Here is a 17,406-nt window from a genome sequence, read left to right as displayed (position 1 = left end):
TGCAATGAGACTCGAGAACGAGTCATCAAACAATGCTAAACACAACCCCAATAGGGTGGGCATTCACATGGCCTTAACTTAAGCCTCGATAGAAAAACCGTGTTTGAGCTTAGAATGCGGTAATGGCGTCAATTTCACTACGGTTATCGGTTGGGGGTGTAAGACCCACCATTTCGAAGCTATGAAACAGGGCTACAACAATGTAGAAGGTCACTCAATCCAGTTCCTAGCTTAACTAGGTCAAAAGTGCAAAATACTAAACCAGAATTACCAAAACAGGTTTGCAAATCACCAAAAACTGTAATCAGTATATCTCAGTCCATACAAGTCCAATTGCCGAAATTCCAAAGGCATATGTTAGCTACGTCATCCAGCTACATTTCATCAGAAGACACCAACTCCAAAATCCAAACCAATTCCAGTCAAAATAGCCAATTACTATCGCAGTTTTCGCATTCTGTCCAAAGCAGAACAGCTACAGTAATTTCGTCATAACTCACTCCACACTAATCCAAATGCCCTGAAATTTTACAGGCATCTCCATCACATCAATACCTACAACTTTCATGTTTTAAGCAAAGTCAAATTCGGCCTCTAACCCTATGATCAAAAACCGGACAGAATTGGGAAATTAAGAACCCTAACTTTCAATTTCACACCAAATCCAAAAGTGATTGCATTTAACCACATTTCACATCCACTAGAGCCATTATAGTCCATTGCCAATCATCACAAACAACCACACCATCATAATCCAATTAAACCAGAAAAATCATCATAAAATGGAAAACTTCACCAAATCAATTCCAACCAAGATAAAAACCAGAAATTTCAGCACTCTTATCACTAGTAAGCACAACATAAGCATCATTAGGTGTAGTAGGGTGTTTCAAGCTTCACTTACCAAGAAACAAGAGAGAGGAGGATGTTGAACACCTTAATCCTTCAAACAAAGTTCACCAACACACTAACTAGCACTAGAAAGAAAGTTTTTATGGAGTAGAACTAACTTAAGCACTTGATTTGGTGGATTTGGACTTGTTAGAAGCTTGAATGTTGAAGAGTTTTGTCTTCCTTGGAGCTTGAGAGAGCCGGCTATGGTGGAGAGAAAATGAGGGAATTTTAGTGAATTTTTTTGAAGATATTTACTAGTTGGGTCAAAAGTCAAAAATTTGTCAAAAGGTGAATAGTGTTTCTTAAGTCATAACCAATGAGAAAGTGACATGTGGCATCTCATTAAATGCCTTCCTATCTTTCTTTTCTCTCTCACATCAATCACTTCACACACACTACTTATCTCTTAACACCCGATAAATTTTTCACAGTATCCGAAACTTAACCGTATTGGCCGAATTTTCCCGAACTTTTCGCACTAGTGGGTCCCACGTCCAATATATATTCTTAATTTTCTAAAAACTCTCCAATACTAGAAAATTCATCTAAAAACTATAATTACTCATAAAATCCACTAAGAAAATATTTCTAAGCCAGAAAATGCAGAAAACATGCAATTAAGGGGAAAATAAACCCTAGGAAAATATTAGGGCAAAACGGGTTCTCACACTCTCTCCCCCTTAAAAGAATTTCGTCCCCGAAATTCCTTATCATTGACTACTCCGGGATTAAATTGAGCAGTATACTGATCTGTACCCCTTCACTGGCCAGGTTCATTAAATTCTTACCTTCCACGTCCTCTGATGAGTCAACATCTAAGGAGTACACCCGAGAAGACACGTTCGATCCATCCTTGTCCCCCTTCGACTGGTCAGGGTGGGTCGTGGTTGGTGGCAGAGTCCCTTGCCTCTCGCGCAGGCGAGCTGGACAGTTAGCAATTTGATGTTCGGCATTCCCACAGAGCAAGCATTTTCCTCCTTTCCTCCAGCAATTGTCCTCCGAGTGGTTTAATTTTCCGCAATACCCGCAGGGTCCGCGTGCTACAGAAGCTGAGCCTCCTCTTGACGGCCTCTCTGGTGACATTTCCGGCATCCTCACTCCTCCCATTCCCCGCCCAAATTTGGGAGGGATACTTCCATCCTCCAGTCCCGAATTGTTTCCAGGAAATCCTCTCTTTTTCGCCTGAAAGTTTTTCACCTGGAGCCTAGCATTCTCTACCCGTTGTCTCTTTTCCACTGCTTCACTGAAGGCGTTAATTTGGGCTGCCGCGAGGTCCTTCTGGATTTCTACGTTCAGGCCCTGGACAAATCGCCGTATTCTTCGTTGCTCGGTCAAGATCAACTCAGGCGCAAACTTGGATAAACGGGTAAATTGACTCTCATATTCCGCCACAGTTTGAGCCCCTTGGCGGAGCCTAATGAACTCGTCCTCCTTCCTCTCCTGGACTAGAGGAGGGAAAAATTTTGCATTAAATTCTCGGATGAAGTTCACCCAAGTCCTCGGTGTCTGCTCCCGTTCCCATTTCTGCCTGATGATGTTCCACCAGGAACGGGCAGCCCCTTCAAGTTGAAACACGGCAAAAGTGACCTGCCGTTCGTCCGAGTAGTGTAGGGCCGCGAATATATCAACCATTTTCTCCAGCCATTTCTCAGCCACATCAGGGTCGGGTCCCCCAATAAACTTTGGAGGGGAAAACTTTTGAAAACGTTCTAGAGCTCTATCTTCGCTCTCAATATGATGGCCAGGGTTTCCGGGGTTTCCAGGGTTAGGGTTTGGGTTTTGGCCCTGTTGTTGCACTACTTGTGCGAGTAGGTTTGTCATTTGCTGCATAGCGGCAGCTATTTGAGCATTGGGGTCTATTTGGGGTTCAGGATCAGGTCCAGTCGAGGTTTCCCCCGCACCCCTAACCGGTGTAGGTTGTCTAGTTCTGCGTCCACGGCCTCGACCACTCCGAGTGCCTTCCATCAATCTAAGTCAATCTAAGTCACCAAATAGATATACTGTTAAAGGGCACCTAACCCTCCTTTCCGTAGCACCAGACAGGAACAAGGAAACAAGAATAAGTAACTCAAACAATTACCGCGAAGAGCATTTAAACATATACCACGTATACATAGATCACATAACCAAGTTAAGCAATCATACGGAACAGTCAGTCAAGTACATATGAAGTCATTGCATGAAACAATAGGGTCTTCCAAAAGTACTATAGACACCTAGGTCACAAGTACAAAAGGACTCACGAAACGCTTTTCCCCTTCTAGGGTTTCGTCCAAATATTTATATCTTAATCACGGTCGATCACGCTTAACCACCCGAACAAACCACACGAAGTTCCATAGAATCGCCTTTCTAGTTCACCTAATCCTTTCTACCCTAGGCCTTCATATCTTTCGTATCCGGGCGCGAGAATCTCGTCTAAGATAATTCACATCTCGAGCCGGCCGGTCCCAAGAGTAAACCATCCTTATTAAAGATTCCTACCCGACATACATACCTAGCTTCCTCGAGTCCCATGATAATGATTCGTACACTTATCACATGCCCGGTTCATAACTTATGCTCAAACGAGCACTTAGACATATTCATGAAATTAGGACCACACCACCACTTGGCCCAGTCTCACTCCACGCAGAGACCACGCGAAGTGGCTCTGATACCACCTGTGACAGCCCCACCTTCCCCTAAGGCGAACCAAAGGGGTTAGCGGACTGCCTGCCCAGCTCTCGCCAGGACTACGGTACAGTTAACGTCGTTCTATAACGTTCCGGAACATACCATTGCGCGCAAACAAGTCAGAAAACACAAAATAAAAAAAAATGAAAATTGAAAACCGAAATGAATAGTGCTGGACACGCCAGAATCCGGCCGGAATCTGGCCGGATTAGCGGCCGGATTCTTGGCCGGATACTGTCCAGTGAGCAACTCGATTTTTTCAAAAGTTCCACCCAATCCGGCCGGCAATCCGGCCAATATTCCGGCCGGATTGTCTGGCCGGATACCGGCCAGTGAGCAACTGGCCGGGTTTCCAATTTCTCAGGCAATCCGGCCTTCAATCCGGCCAGTTTCTGGCCGGATTCCTGGCCGGATTCAGGCCAGTGAGCTTTTGCCAAATTTTTTCTCTTTTGCCGTTTGAAAGCCGAATCGCTCCGAAGTTCATCCAAACATGAATTCAACATATAAACATATATATACAATGGAAATCAACAGTTACAACCATAATGGCATGCCAACCATTCATTAAGGAGTACACATTCGATTTGCCTATCAAAAGGAAATGAACCCGTTACATTAGGGTTTCACTTCGAGAGCGATACAAAAGACATGTACAAGCTCAGTATGGCAATTGACTATCCAGTCCATTTTCAAAAGCATTTATATTCCTGTAAGGAAAACAAATAACACGGAATGAGCCAAGGCCCAGTGGTATACCACCCAATAAGCAATCAAAGTCATATAAGAATGAACCTTCATTTAAAGTGCACAAATAAGCAATGAAGCAAAATGGTAAAAGGATACGGTCGGCTCTCAAGAGCCCATTTCCACGCTTGCAATCTTGAACCAATCTCATTGACTCTCCGTCAATTGTTAAAATACCAAACCGTAGACAACTCTTTACTTCCATTCCTTCCACCCAACATACCCCAACCGGGCCCGCACTCCATTTCGGTAGCTTTTGGTAATACTCGAGTTTACCGGAACCAAGGGTCTCATTACCACAAGGTTCCCCAGTACAGTCCCCGTGGCAATTCAATCTTCACGACCAAGCCCTCGCCGGCTCGATCCAATTGACTACCAAACGGAGTTGAGCTCAGTAATGCAGTATGGCCGTTGGACATCGTCCAAACGACATCAATTCGGTTTCCATGAAATGGAATTTACCAACCAATATATCAAGTCCAGTAATGCATTAAAATGGTAACCAATCAGTGACAATAACAAAAGAGGTGAGGGCGGTCAAGTACACCCTCACCTTGATCAATTTCAATATCCAAGTAGGCCATTAAGGCATCACATAACATTTAACAAAGCCACATAGTAATCCATCAAGTGAGTGGTATACTCACCAAGTGAGAATATGGTGTTTCATACACCGTGATCACCAAGACGCCGTGAGCTACCGTCACGCCCTAGAATCACACAACAAATGCAATGAGACTCGAGAACGAGTCATCAAACAATGCTAAACACAACCCCAATAGGGTTTCACATGCATAAGTAGGCATGATAGCAAACCAGAAATTAATATATGGCCTTAACTTAAGCCTCGATAGAAAAACCGTGTTTGAGCTTAGAATGCGGTAATGGCGTCAATTTCACTACGGTTATCGGTTGGGGGTGTAAGACCCACCATTTCGAAGCTATGAAACAGGGCTACAACAATGTAGAAGGGCACTCAATCCAGTTCCTAGCTTAACTAGGTCAAAAGTGCAAAATACTAAACCAGAATTACCAAAACAGGTTTGCAAATCACCAAAAACTGTAATCAGTATATCTCAGTCCATACAAGTCCAATTGCCGAAATTCCAAAGGCATATGTTAGCTAAGTCATCCAGCTACATTTCATCAGAAGACACCAACTCCAAAATCCAAACCAATTCCAGTCAAAATAGCCAATTACTATCGCAGTTTTCGCATTCTGTCCAAAGCAGAACAGCTACAGTAATTTCGTCATAACTCACTCCACACTAATCCAAATGCCCTGAAATTTTACAGGCATCTCCATCACATCAATACCTACAACTTTCATGTTTTAAGCAAAGTCAAATTCGGCCTCTAACCCTATGATCAAAAACCGGACAGAATTGGGAAATTAAGAACCCTAACTTTCAATTTCACACCAAATCCAAAAGTGATTGCATTTAACCACATTTCACATCCACTAGAGCCATTATAGTCCATTGCCAATCATCACAAACAACCACACCATCATAATCCAATTAAACCAGAAAAATCATCATAAAATGGAAAACTTCACCAAATCAATTCCAACCAAGATAAAAACCAGAAATTTCAGCACTCTTATCACTAGTAAGCACAACATAAGCATCATTAGGTGTAGTAGGGTGTTTCAAGCTTCACTTACCAAGAAACAAGAGAGAGGAGGATGTTGAACACCTTAATCCTTCAAACAAAGTTCACCAACACACTAACTAGCACTAGAAAGAAAGTTTTTATGGAGTAGAACTAACTTAAGCACTTGATTTGGTGGATTTGGACTTGTTAGAAGCTTGAATGTTGAAGAGTTTTGTCTTCCTTGGAGCTTGAGAGAGCCGGCTATGGTGGAGAGAAAATGAGGGAATTTTAGTGAATTTTTTTGAAGATATTTACTAGTTGGGTCAAAAGTCAAAAATTTGTCAAAAGGTGAATAGTGTTTCTTAAGTCATAACCAATGAGAAAGTGACATGTGGCATCTCATTAAATGCCTTCCTATCTTTCTTTTCTCTCTCACATCAATCACTTCATCTCTTAACACCCGATAAATTTTTCACAGTATCCGAAACTTAACCGTATTGGCCGAATTTTCCCGAACTTTTCGCACTAGTGGGTCCCACGTCCAATATATATTCTTAATTTTCTAAAAACTCTCCAATACTAGAAAATTCATCTAAAAACTATAATTACTCATAAAATCCACTAAGAAAATATTTCTAAGCCAGAAAATGCAGAAAACATGCAATTAAGGGGAAAATAAACCCTAGGAAAATATTAGGGCAAAACGGGTTCTCACATGTAGCTTCCACAGTCCTTTGCAATCCAATTTGATGTGTACTCGGAATTGTATGACTTAATCATGAAAGTCACAGAATTAGCAATAGGAGATGCATGAATTCTCCAATTACATCCCTGAGCACCACACTTTGCAGTGAAACGAATTTTTTGATTCTTAAGCCTCACAATTGGAAAGCCTTTCTGAATCACATAATCTTTCAATGCTGCTCTAAAAGCATCTATATTTGTGAACAGCCGGCCTTTATCAAACTCTATCTTATCCCTTGGATTATAAGTCCACATCTTGGACTTCATGACTTCTTTCATAGGATCAAGGACTTTCTCACATTCAGAATCAGAAGCTGGAACAACATCACCATCTTCATTTTCCTTAAAATCAGCAAAGTTTAAGTCGTTGCTGTCACTGGATGCAAGGGACCCTCGATCATCATCTGAACCATCTTCTTTATCACTGCCCAAATGATGTTTCCATGACTCATCAGAGTTAGAATCATAATACGCATCATCATCCCCAAAATTTTCCCCATAATTTTGAAAGTAATCAACCTGTCTTCCAGTATTATTATCAATTACCAAGTTCTCTTGGAAAGATTGACCATTTAAATTGTTACCAACCTTATCAGGTATAATATCCATGTCAAGGACAAACAAATTGATTACAAGTTCACTCTTATGAATTTTCAACATTTCCTACACAAATTGATTATCAATGATATCCATGTTGCCTATAGTTTTTGGAATTCCACATCTCATGTGCAGCAATAGATTCACATTCCCAGGCATATCACTCAATACCCGCTTAGCAACATCATTCAATAGTTGCATGTAAGAATACCTTTGAGGATCAACATTAGGAATTCTAGTTTTTCTTCCCCATGAAGTGGACAACAATATCATGAGCAGCAAGAGTTCCTATCCTGTAATTTCAACATTCAGATATTGGTAATCAAAGACTAATACAGCATGAACACACTTACTAAGAGATTTCAGTAAATGTGAGATTTTAGAAAGACCATTCCCAAAAACTCAGATCTTATCAATATCAAATGAATTACTTAATAAGGTTTCATTCTTAAACTAGTGTGCACCTAGTACTATACTTGGTAACTTGAACAAATATTACACACATGAAGAGCATCCGACTATACATGAAATACACAAAGAAATATCACTAGATAAGCATTATCCAAGCAACACATAAGCCTAGCAATCTTAGCAATCATGTAACTACTATACATAGTGTAGAACAAGATATTAGTTATACAACATGCCTCTTCCAAGCTATAGTACTTTCATCCTTATCACTTTATTGTTGCAAAACTACTTATATCACTTAAAGGGCCATTTATTCACATGAAAACTATAAAACTTGACTGATTAGTTCTATAAAGTCACAACATTATTTTGCTTTTACTACCTACCATAGAAAATCTATTATAATCAACACATAAATCAGATACTCTGTAGTTTATTTTGTTAAAGTATAACTTATTTGATGTAGATGATATTTATTGACATAATAAACATAATATTTCATCATCAAGACCTTAAACTCAAAATTTTCATGTATAACTAATCTAAACAAGCATAATGTTATCATCATCTAGATATAAAATTTAAAGTTTTCATGTTCAACTAACCTAAACAACATGAACTAAGTGTGATCACAAAAATAGTTTGTGCAAAATGCCTTGTGAAAGCATAGTAATCGAAATTTCTAACCTGTGCTGCATTGAAGATTAGCAGTGATTCAAGGAAGAATTGATTGTCTCACAACTTTTAGTCTCAAACCTTCTATCTTGAAAGCTTTCTTTCTCTCAACTCTCAACACAATAGTAAACATGTGTGTAATATAAAGGAGATATATGATAAGACTAATCTGCAATCATACATAATTGTTAGACTATGGCGCGATTGGAAGCATTGCTTTTACACCAGTTCCCCTCTTCTCATTCAAGACTCATGTTTTCTTCTTTTATTTTCCAATTTTACTTCCAAAAATATTTTATTTGAATTACGTCTATTATTTAGTGCAAATATTAAGGGTATAAGAGTCATTTTGCCACTGCTTATGTCACTAATAGTTCCTAGTTCATAGTCATGGGAGGTAAGTGATATTTACAGAAGTTGAGGGAAGGCAAGTGCAACTGATATAAACTGCAGGGGAGGTTTCTGAAATTATCCCTATAAAATAATGTAAGATGAAGTAAAGTAAATTTAGAAAGAGAACCAACTGAGCTAGCTCAACTGGCCATCAGAGGAGGGACTAAGACCCTCTTCGAGCCCAAGTTAGGGTTCAACCTCTTGAATGTGTTTCCTCTCCAGACTTTCCTAGAAAATGGCCGAAGATTATTTAGATCCCTTCGACCCTCTTACTAGATTAGATAAATTCACCCTTCTCCTCTCCTCCAAAATAAGACTAATTGTAACAATATTATTCTTCAAAAAATGTAGGAAGTGACAATATCCATTTCTTAACAGCTTTGAAAGAATTTTGTATCCCATATATGTCTGTATACATTTTAAGAAGATGTTTTCGGGTATTGTTCACGCCTTTTTCATCTGCTCTTGCCAGGGCCATTTTCGTCATTCTACCCTGCCGACGGGTGCTTTTCTTGGGGTTTGTACATCAGCCTTATGCTTATGTATTGGACAAGATTATAATTTTACCCTTCATATGCTTCCCACCAACAAAGAAGCACACGCTTCAAGTCTCACATGCTTGCATGTGAGCTTATCCTTTCTTAGCTATGTCATAGTGGAGTTTAATCAAGAAATAGTGGTGATTTTCAAAATTTACGTACAGATATACCCATCAAGATGCTATTTGCATGGAGTCCTAGTGTTTAGCTACTGGGTAAGAATGACATTTCAAATTAGGTCCGCCACTTGTGGTTTCGGAAGTTGTGATCTCGATAGTAGAAGATTGCCTTTGGAAGTTATGATCACGGTACCAGAAGAGAACGTGCATGTGTAGCCATATTTTCTTTCTAATTTCCTCTTCATCAACTTTTCATTTTTCCATTTTCTCTATGTCGTGTCTTTCTTCTGCAACTTCACCACCAGGTTTGTCCTTTTTTTCCCTCAGATTTAATTACATTTGTTTGTCTTTTATATCGTTACGTGGTTGTAGTGTTTTTAGTTGCTTACGTAGTTTTTCATTTATATAGCATTTGTATAACTTTTTTTGTGCTAAATTTTCTTATCAATATATATATAAATATATATATATTTGTCTATAGCTACTGGTACCTAAATTTGTGCTTTTACCTCTTACTTCTATTTTACTCCTTTGCATCTGTTTTTCTCGGATAATTTTTCCTTTACTTTTACTATGCATGTTTATGCATCTGTCACTGTCTAAAATTTTTTGTTGCTATTTTCCTTTTTCTCCTGATTATTTGTTTGTTAAGAGATTTTGATGTTTTGTGTTTGATTTGTTTATTAGGAGCCTTTTTTTTGCTATATTATATTTGATATGATCGCTCTACTTTTTTCTACAATTTTTTTTAATTCAGTTATGAATACCTCATCAATATACTTGGTCATAATTGAATCTTTTAACTGTCTTTACTTGTTTTTGCAGGCTCTGCCATTTGGTTCCTGAGTTTTTGGATTTGGTCCGTATCATGTAAGCATTGTTTTTGCTTCTATTTTGTTTATCATCGTTGCTTAAAGTTATTTTTGTCTAAATGTATATTTTTGTCTAAGTAGCTTTATTTTTTTCTAAAGGTACTGTTTGGCTTATTATCTGTTATCTGAAATTAATGGATCAAATTTAATTTTTTCCTACTTTTCTTTTTTCTATGGTTTTTTTAAAATTAATTTCCTTTCTTTAGTGTTTAAGTGACTGTTGTGCTAAACCTGATAAATTACAATACTAGTGGATTACATTGAAAAAAATTAATATAAAATATGCTTATACTAATTCTAGAGAAAAGGGCTTATGTTCATTGATAAAAGAGTAATGTCAAAAATGAAAAGGGAAAATTTTTTTGCTAACCATCCTCTGTGTGATCTCGTTGAAGAATTGTTAAAGCTTGGGGCTTTACAATTACAGTCCAATTTTCGACAAGGTATTGATTGTTTAGGATGACAAGTTTTAATTACTTTTTTGTTTGAGATATAAATTATTCAATCAGTTTATTTTTTTATACACCTTATGATGAAATCAAAAGTCTGATGTCTGTTAATAATGTTCTGCTCGACAACAGAAAGCACAAGTCTTCATGTCATGCATGAACCAAATATAGACAAAAAAAGGAAATGAATATTCAAGATATGTTGGATATCTATGTACATTGTCTTTGTTTCGAGCTCTATTTGGAAAAAGGAAAGTTGAAGAATGACGATTTTGTATTTTTTTTTAGTTTTGACAAAGATGGATAACCATTGCTAGCTAACGTGCTTCAGTAGTTAAATTTTACATTTCCAATTAGTAAGCTCATCTTATTTGGTTTTGTTTATCAGTGATTTACTTTTCCAGAGTAATTTTCATGTTGTTTTGTGAAAAGAGGGATAAACTGAAACTGCTAATGCTGATGTCGTTCGTCCTATTTTCTTGGTTGATGGAATTTTGGCTCTTTGACAGAGGGGTATGTTATACTAGGTTAATTCATTTTTCTTTTTTTTTATTTTCTTGGATTTCTTTACTTGCCTCAGTTTTTGTTAAGTTCTAGATTTTTTCCCTATATTTTCTTTTTCAAATATTGGAAGGGCTACATTGTTGGCAGAGAAGAAAGATGAGAGGGTTCTTGTATCTGAGTTAGGTAAATTGGCAAGCATTTATGACGGATTGTTTTTTCTTTAATAGCTTATTGTTCCAAAGTATTGGTTTGGTACTTTCACAGTTTTACTATCAGTTCTTCCAATTTCTTTATGAGATTTTGGTTCCAAGGCTCATACAATTGTTGCTCAAATTTAAAGGTTATTCTATCAATAGTTAGAATATGTCTTTTTGTTATTTATGAAATCATGATATTTTGTTGAGATAGTTCCTAATTTTTTGGGTTCTCAATTACAATCATCTTAATTGTATCTGTCAAAGATTAAGGTAGATGCTTGCTTTCAATTTTTTCTTAATTTCAAGTGTTTCTTTATTTCAAGCTCCTGATGATAAAAGTTTGTTTCTACAATTTCTTTATGTTTTCTTTTATTATATTCTCTCTACCACGAATATTTTTCCTTATATTTAAATAGCTAAAACTCACATATCATTTTTTGTCATTGAAGATTTTTGAAATCTTTTAAGTATATTTCCAGTCAATTTGGATCTACTTTCTCTTATTTGCAGAAGCTACATAATTTTCCTCAATGGTTTTGTTCTTTTGTTCCCTTGTTCTTTTTGTTCCTTATGAAAAAAGGAAAGCAAAAAATGAGGCTGAAGCAACTCATTCTCTGAATCCACGAGAAGATAATTGTGTAGAATTCAATTTGAATGGAAATGAAGCTGATGCTAGCAAAGGTAAATACTCCATTTCCAAATTACTTCAAAAGTTTGTGTCTTTTTGTTGTTAAAGAATTGGTTAAGTTAGTTTATTCAACTTCTAAAACTTTGAGTTCAGCTCAAGTTTGTCAAAAGAAGAAGGCCAATAACCAAGGTCTTTAGTGATTAGGAAAGTTGTGTAACAAGAAAGGAAATTAATTTAGCCTACTGATCGATTTTACCTTCCTATTTACATTAACTCAAACCATTTAGTTGTGTAATGATCAGTCCACTATTCTTTTGTTATCATGCGTTCCAGTGATTCCTCAATCAGAAGGCAGAAATGAAACTGATACTAGAAAGGTAAATGCTCCAATTTCTCAATTACATCCCGAGTTTATCCCTATTGTTTTGTTTTGTTTTGTTTTTCTTTTCTCTTTTTTATTTTCATTGTTTTGTGTTAGAGAAACATGAAAGCCTGGCATTTATTCTCTTATGCCTACACAAGTTGTACTTGGTACTTAATGAAGGAAATCTTCCTCTAGTGGCCTTTGTTGTTGATATGTTTTCTCTACTTTAAGATGTTTAGTAATGAGGGTAAAATAATTTCTAATTTGCAAGGCTGTTGTAAAAGAGACTGATGAGTGGCCTTCCCAAGATTCCAACTTCTTTCTTTGAGATAAGCACCATGACTACCTTACCTTGATCTTGCAGAAATTGATTAATTGCTCTAGTTTTGGATCTCCTAGCAACTGCTTAATTGTTAACCACAAAACAAGTTTATTTTCTTTTTTTTCTACATCAATAAACCAAGTGTTGTATGTTGAGTAAGTTCCGGGTTTTGTGTAATGTGTAAAAAATATTCACTAGACAATCAATTGACAAAGAAATTGAATTTCCCCTCTTAATTGGTCTAACGCTCCCACATATTGCGTGGGAAGCAATTCCCTAGTGTGTGTGTGTGTATAGGGACAACGATTCGGTGCTATTGTGTTTTGTACGGTTTCATCTAATTATTGTTTTTTATATGTATTCAAATTTTTAGCGTACAAATATATTATAATATTGTAATATACATATGTCTAGTATTTTATGCATGTACATCACTTTTACTCCAAATACAACAATATAATGTAATTGTATTCCATATGATGTAAAAAATACAACAATCAGATCAAACCATACAAAACCCTAATTGCATTTATGCTACATTTGGTTTTATAGAATTGGAATGGAATTATTAGAAGAACCCTAATTTAATTATTAGAAGAAAAAATCTTTATCCCCATGGTACATATTGCCTTCTTTTAACTTTTATATTAATTTGTAATTTTGCTAGAATATGTTACCAACAATAAAATTAATTAATATGCTCAGTACTAAGTATGTGCAGAAAAAGGAAGGAAATGACCAAGACTATTAATTAATTCTTAAAACCTCTATAATTACTAAAACATGTTATCTATATAACATCACCTTCATATGCTTCTTATAAATTTTCAAATATAGAAAGAAGGAAAATGAAAAAAATGAATAAATGCTTGCCCAAATTACAAAATTACTAATTCATATGTAACCTTCAATAGTGATCAAATGAGTTAGAAGTAAGACAACCAAATAATATGGAAGAAATATGCAACAATTACATGCCCATTACAAATGGCATACCTATGTTTTATCAATACAAGAGTAATAAAATCATATACAAGTATCCAAACTCCTCTATTACAGTCATTTGTTTTGATTGATCCTTCAAATCTTGCTCCTTGGTTTTTGCATCAAGGTAACCTATATAAAGTGTTATTACCTTCAAGATATCAAGGGAAAAAACTTTCGCCAGCATTTTGTTGAGAAGATTGATTGGTAATCAAACATCAAATGTCAACAAAAATGAGATAGGTAGCAGTTCAAAAGATATAGGAAAAACAAACAAATATCGATACAATTGACCAGTGTGAGGTATGTATATAACAATTAAACTTATTTCACAGTTAAGTTTTATATTTATAAAATTTTTAGTACCCCACATGCGATTTTCTGCAAGTATACAGGTCGAGATTGAGTATAGGGTATTAAGAGTCGAACCCACAGGGAAAATTGTCAATTAGCAATAGTTTTTGAACTCCTTTATTATTTAGACTATCACGAGTGCAAGCAATTAAATCTACACTATAAACATGAAATAAAAGTAATAAAAGTAACAATAGAAAGCTCCTAGGGCTATGGAATTTGTGACGACCCATCTTCTCTTAGGGCATACCCTAGAAGTTAGCGGACCGCCTGCCTGACTCTCACCAGGGCTCACTCACTTACATTAACTTCAGAGATAACATTACCATTGAACAACTGAACATTCACTCTTAGGTACAACTCCATTCAGCTTGAAACATAAATTTGTCCAATAAAAGAAACAAAATACATGTTCTAAATATCCATTCTTAATATCACACCAATTTCAAAACAAAAGATTCAACCATCTCAAAATATAAAAGAAATCATGACTACAATATATAGACGGTAACGGATCATCCCAAAATTAACTTTCTAATTCACTCCAATCACTCTTCAATCTCTAGCTCCTGTAAGGAAAACAAAGCTAAAAAGTTGAGTTAAAACTCAGTGAGGCTTGCCGAGCAAGTAACAGTTAATAAACGCTTAAATCAGTACAATTAAACGAGTAGTGCACATTTCACTATACAATCACTTTCATTAAGCAATTGAGGAAACACTTCACCAAACAATCACTTTTAAAAGGATACGGTGCTCGCATTAGAGCCACTTCAATGTCATTGAGCATTCATTTCAATGTCAAGAGACACTCATTTCACTGTCATTGTACATTCATTTCAATATCATTGCACATTCCACCGATTCACCTCCTTATGTCCTCCAAAACAATAAACAAGACACTCATTTCACTGTCATTGTACATTCATTTCAATATCATTGCACATTCCACCGATTCACCTCCTTATGTCCTCCAAAACAATAAACAATCCCCTACATTCAATAATCAGTTCAATAATCTCCCAACCTCATGGTAATACTCGAGTATACCGAAACATTTATCCAAAACTACCGTCCTACCCGACCAAGCCCTTTGCTGTCTCGAATAGTCCGTTGAACAGAGGGTTTTGGGACCCAGTTCAGTCGATGCGGCGAGGCACATATACGGCTTACATTCATGCACACTTACAGTAACATTCAGTCAATTATCGACCTTCAACCTCAACTAAGTTGAGTGCGATAAAGTACACCCTCGACTTAGAAGGCAAGTGACAATTGAGATACACTTCACAAGGAATCATTTAGTAATAATTCATGATAAACACATTTGTCACATAATTTCACTTAGATACACATAAACAGTTAAACACATAAATTCGGAAAAACACTCACCAAATACCCAAATAAATTATTCTCGAGCCACGGGTTCGTTTTCTGGCTCACAGCTACTTCCTGAGACAAGTTCATAATTCTAAAGTGAATATATAATTTGTAGATGTTCACTTATTATTCTTTATTTAACTTATTAAAATCAAGTTTGACCGTAAAATACAAATTTAACATTCTTAATATTTATTCATCCTTTTATTTTCGAAACTTATTGACTTTATTATTTTTAAACCATGAAACATACCTATCTTCAAGTTTTTAAACTTGTATAATCGTTCAAACCGATATACTTTCTCAATCCAATATTAATTATGGCTTATAGATATTCCATTTTCCCTTTTTAAACTAACTAAACTCTAGGTTGTTTGTAAATTAAATTTTATTCCACAACCCTAACCTCTCAAGTTTTATAGTCTCTAAAATATTCATGAAGACAAGATTAAGTGATTAGAAGGCAATTTATGTATATAATTATCATGAGTTTTCCTCTCAATTGCCTTAGTTTAACTCTACTCGTAGAACTAGATATAGTCGTTAAATCTCAGGGCAACCGTAACTATCATTTATGTAAGCTTACAAAGTTGGAAATTAGAAGCATTGCTGTGACGACCCCACCTCCCCCTAAGGCGTACCAAAGGGTTCGGCGGACCGCCTGCCCAGCTCTCGCCAGGACTCACTCACTATCTCTATCGAGTAATGTACACACAACCATGAACCATAAATAACAATCCCAATTCCAGCTTATAATTTACATTGATAGAAATCGAGGTACAAAGTCTCAATATACTCAAACTGGTTCAAGGCGTATACAATCCAAATACAAAACATTCTATTCGAGGAATAGCACGAGTACAAGTCAAAAATCAAACAACTAGTCTATGCTAGACTTTACATATCTCGCACCTCGCTCGTACCCCTGAAAGGAAAACAAATGGAGTGGAATGAGCTAAAAGCCCAGTGAGGTTCCAAATAGCAAATTGACCATTATTTATAAGTACGAGTTTTCGATATAGCAAAGTAACGAGCATAAAGTTCATAAAGTGTTCATAAATGTGAACAGTAACACGTCAAGTAGCAATCTTAAAATGAGCAAATGTAGAAGTTTTTCAAAAGAAACAATAATCCAATAAACAATAAGTATTCCAAAGCATAAGGATACGGATGGCTCTCAGGAGCCAAATTCCCCTTTGCATTACCAGAAGCTTGATCACGTAGTAGTTGACACTCCGTCAACTTTCAAGTGAGTAACTAATCCAGTAGAACACCACTTACACGACTCTCCGTCCACCATTCACACCCCCTACTGGGCCCAAAATCCTCAATAAACACGGGTGGTAATACTCGAGTATACCGATTAGTCGAGGAGATATCACTCCACTCGACAATACAAGAGACCCAGGGTTCGTTATCCAATCGACCAAGCCCTTGCCGGCTCGACTAGAGTAACTCGCCACAGGGTTTCTGGAATTCCAGGAAGTGCGCGCATCATAAACAAGTATATCAAGTCAATTGCAACAATAAACAAGTATATCACGTAAGGGCAAGTGCGATAAAGTACACTCTTGCCCTTACAATTCACGTATATAACATGTAATCAGATTGGTCACGTATCAAGTTCAAGTATCAAGTTCAATTCGGTATTTGAAAGCACTCACCCAAAAGATATAGTGCTACTGGTCACTTTCAGGTTATACTCCGAGTTCGGAGTCCAAATCTGCGATAAAACTCAATTTGAGAACTTTGAAACATGACTAGAGTTCGAAACTTAGACGTTTCGTTCAATAAGAATCAAGAAATTGAAATTCACTTGGAGAATACTCGTGAGATACTCGCTCACTTTTTAAATGATAAAACTTTGTAACATTTATACTTGAAATGGTCATGCGAGTCGAAAGTACAAGGGAAAACGTATTTTGAGCAATCATTATTTCATTTCTCAAGGGTACAAGTTCGGCCAA

The 17,406-nt window shown here is 36.6% G+C and overlaps 1 long non-coding RNA gene across 1 annotated transcript; it reads right to left on the bottom strand.

The window, feature by feature from the left end:
* Window positions 1-16,207: 16,207 nt before the first annotated feature.
* On the bottom strand, window positions 16,208-17,142 carry LOC113777241. Its single transcript, XR_003469145.1, has 2 exons — window positions 17,104-17,142; window positions 16,208-16,364 (listed from the first exon to the last, which is right to left on the bottom strand). It is a non-coding gene; the product is annotated as an uncharacterized LOC113777241 (long non-coding RNA).
* Window positions 17,143-17,406: the final 264 nt, after the last annotated feature.

This window comes from Coffea eugenioides, chromosome 1 (genome assembly GCF_003713205.1).
Source record: "Coffea eugenioides isolate CCC68of chromosome 1, Ceug_1.0, whole genome shotgun sequence".
NCBI lineage: Eukaryota > Viridiplantae > Streptophyta > Magnoliopsida > Gentianales > Rubiaceae > Coffea > Coffea eugenioides.
The sequence above is the reverse complement of the archived record's forward strand: the minus strand, read 5'-3'. Positions and strand labels throughout refer to the sequence as shown.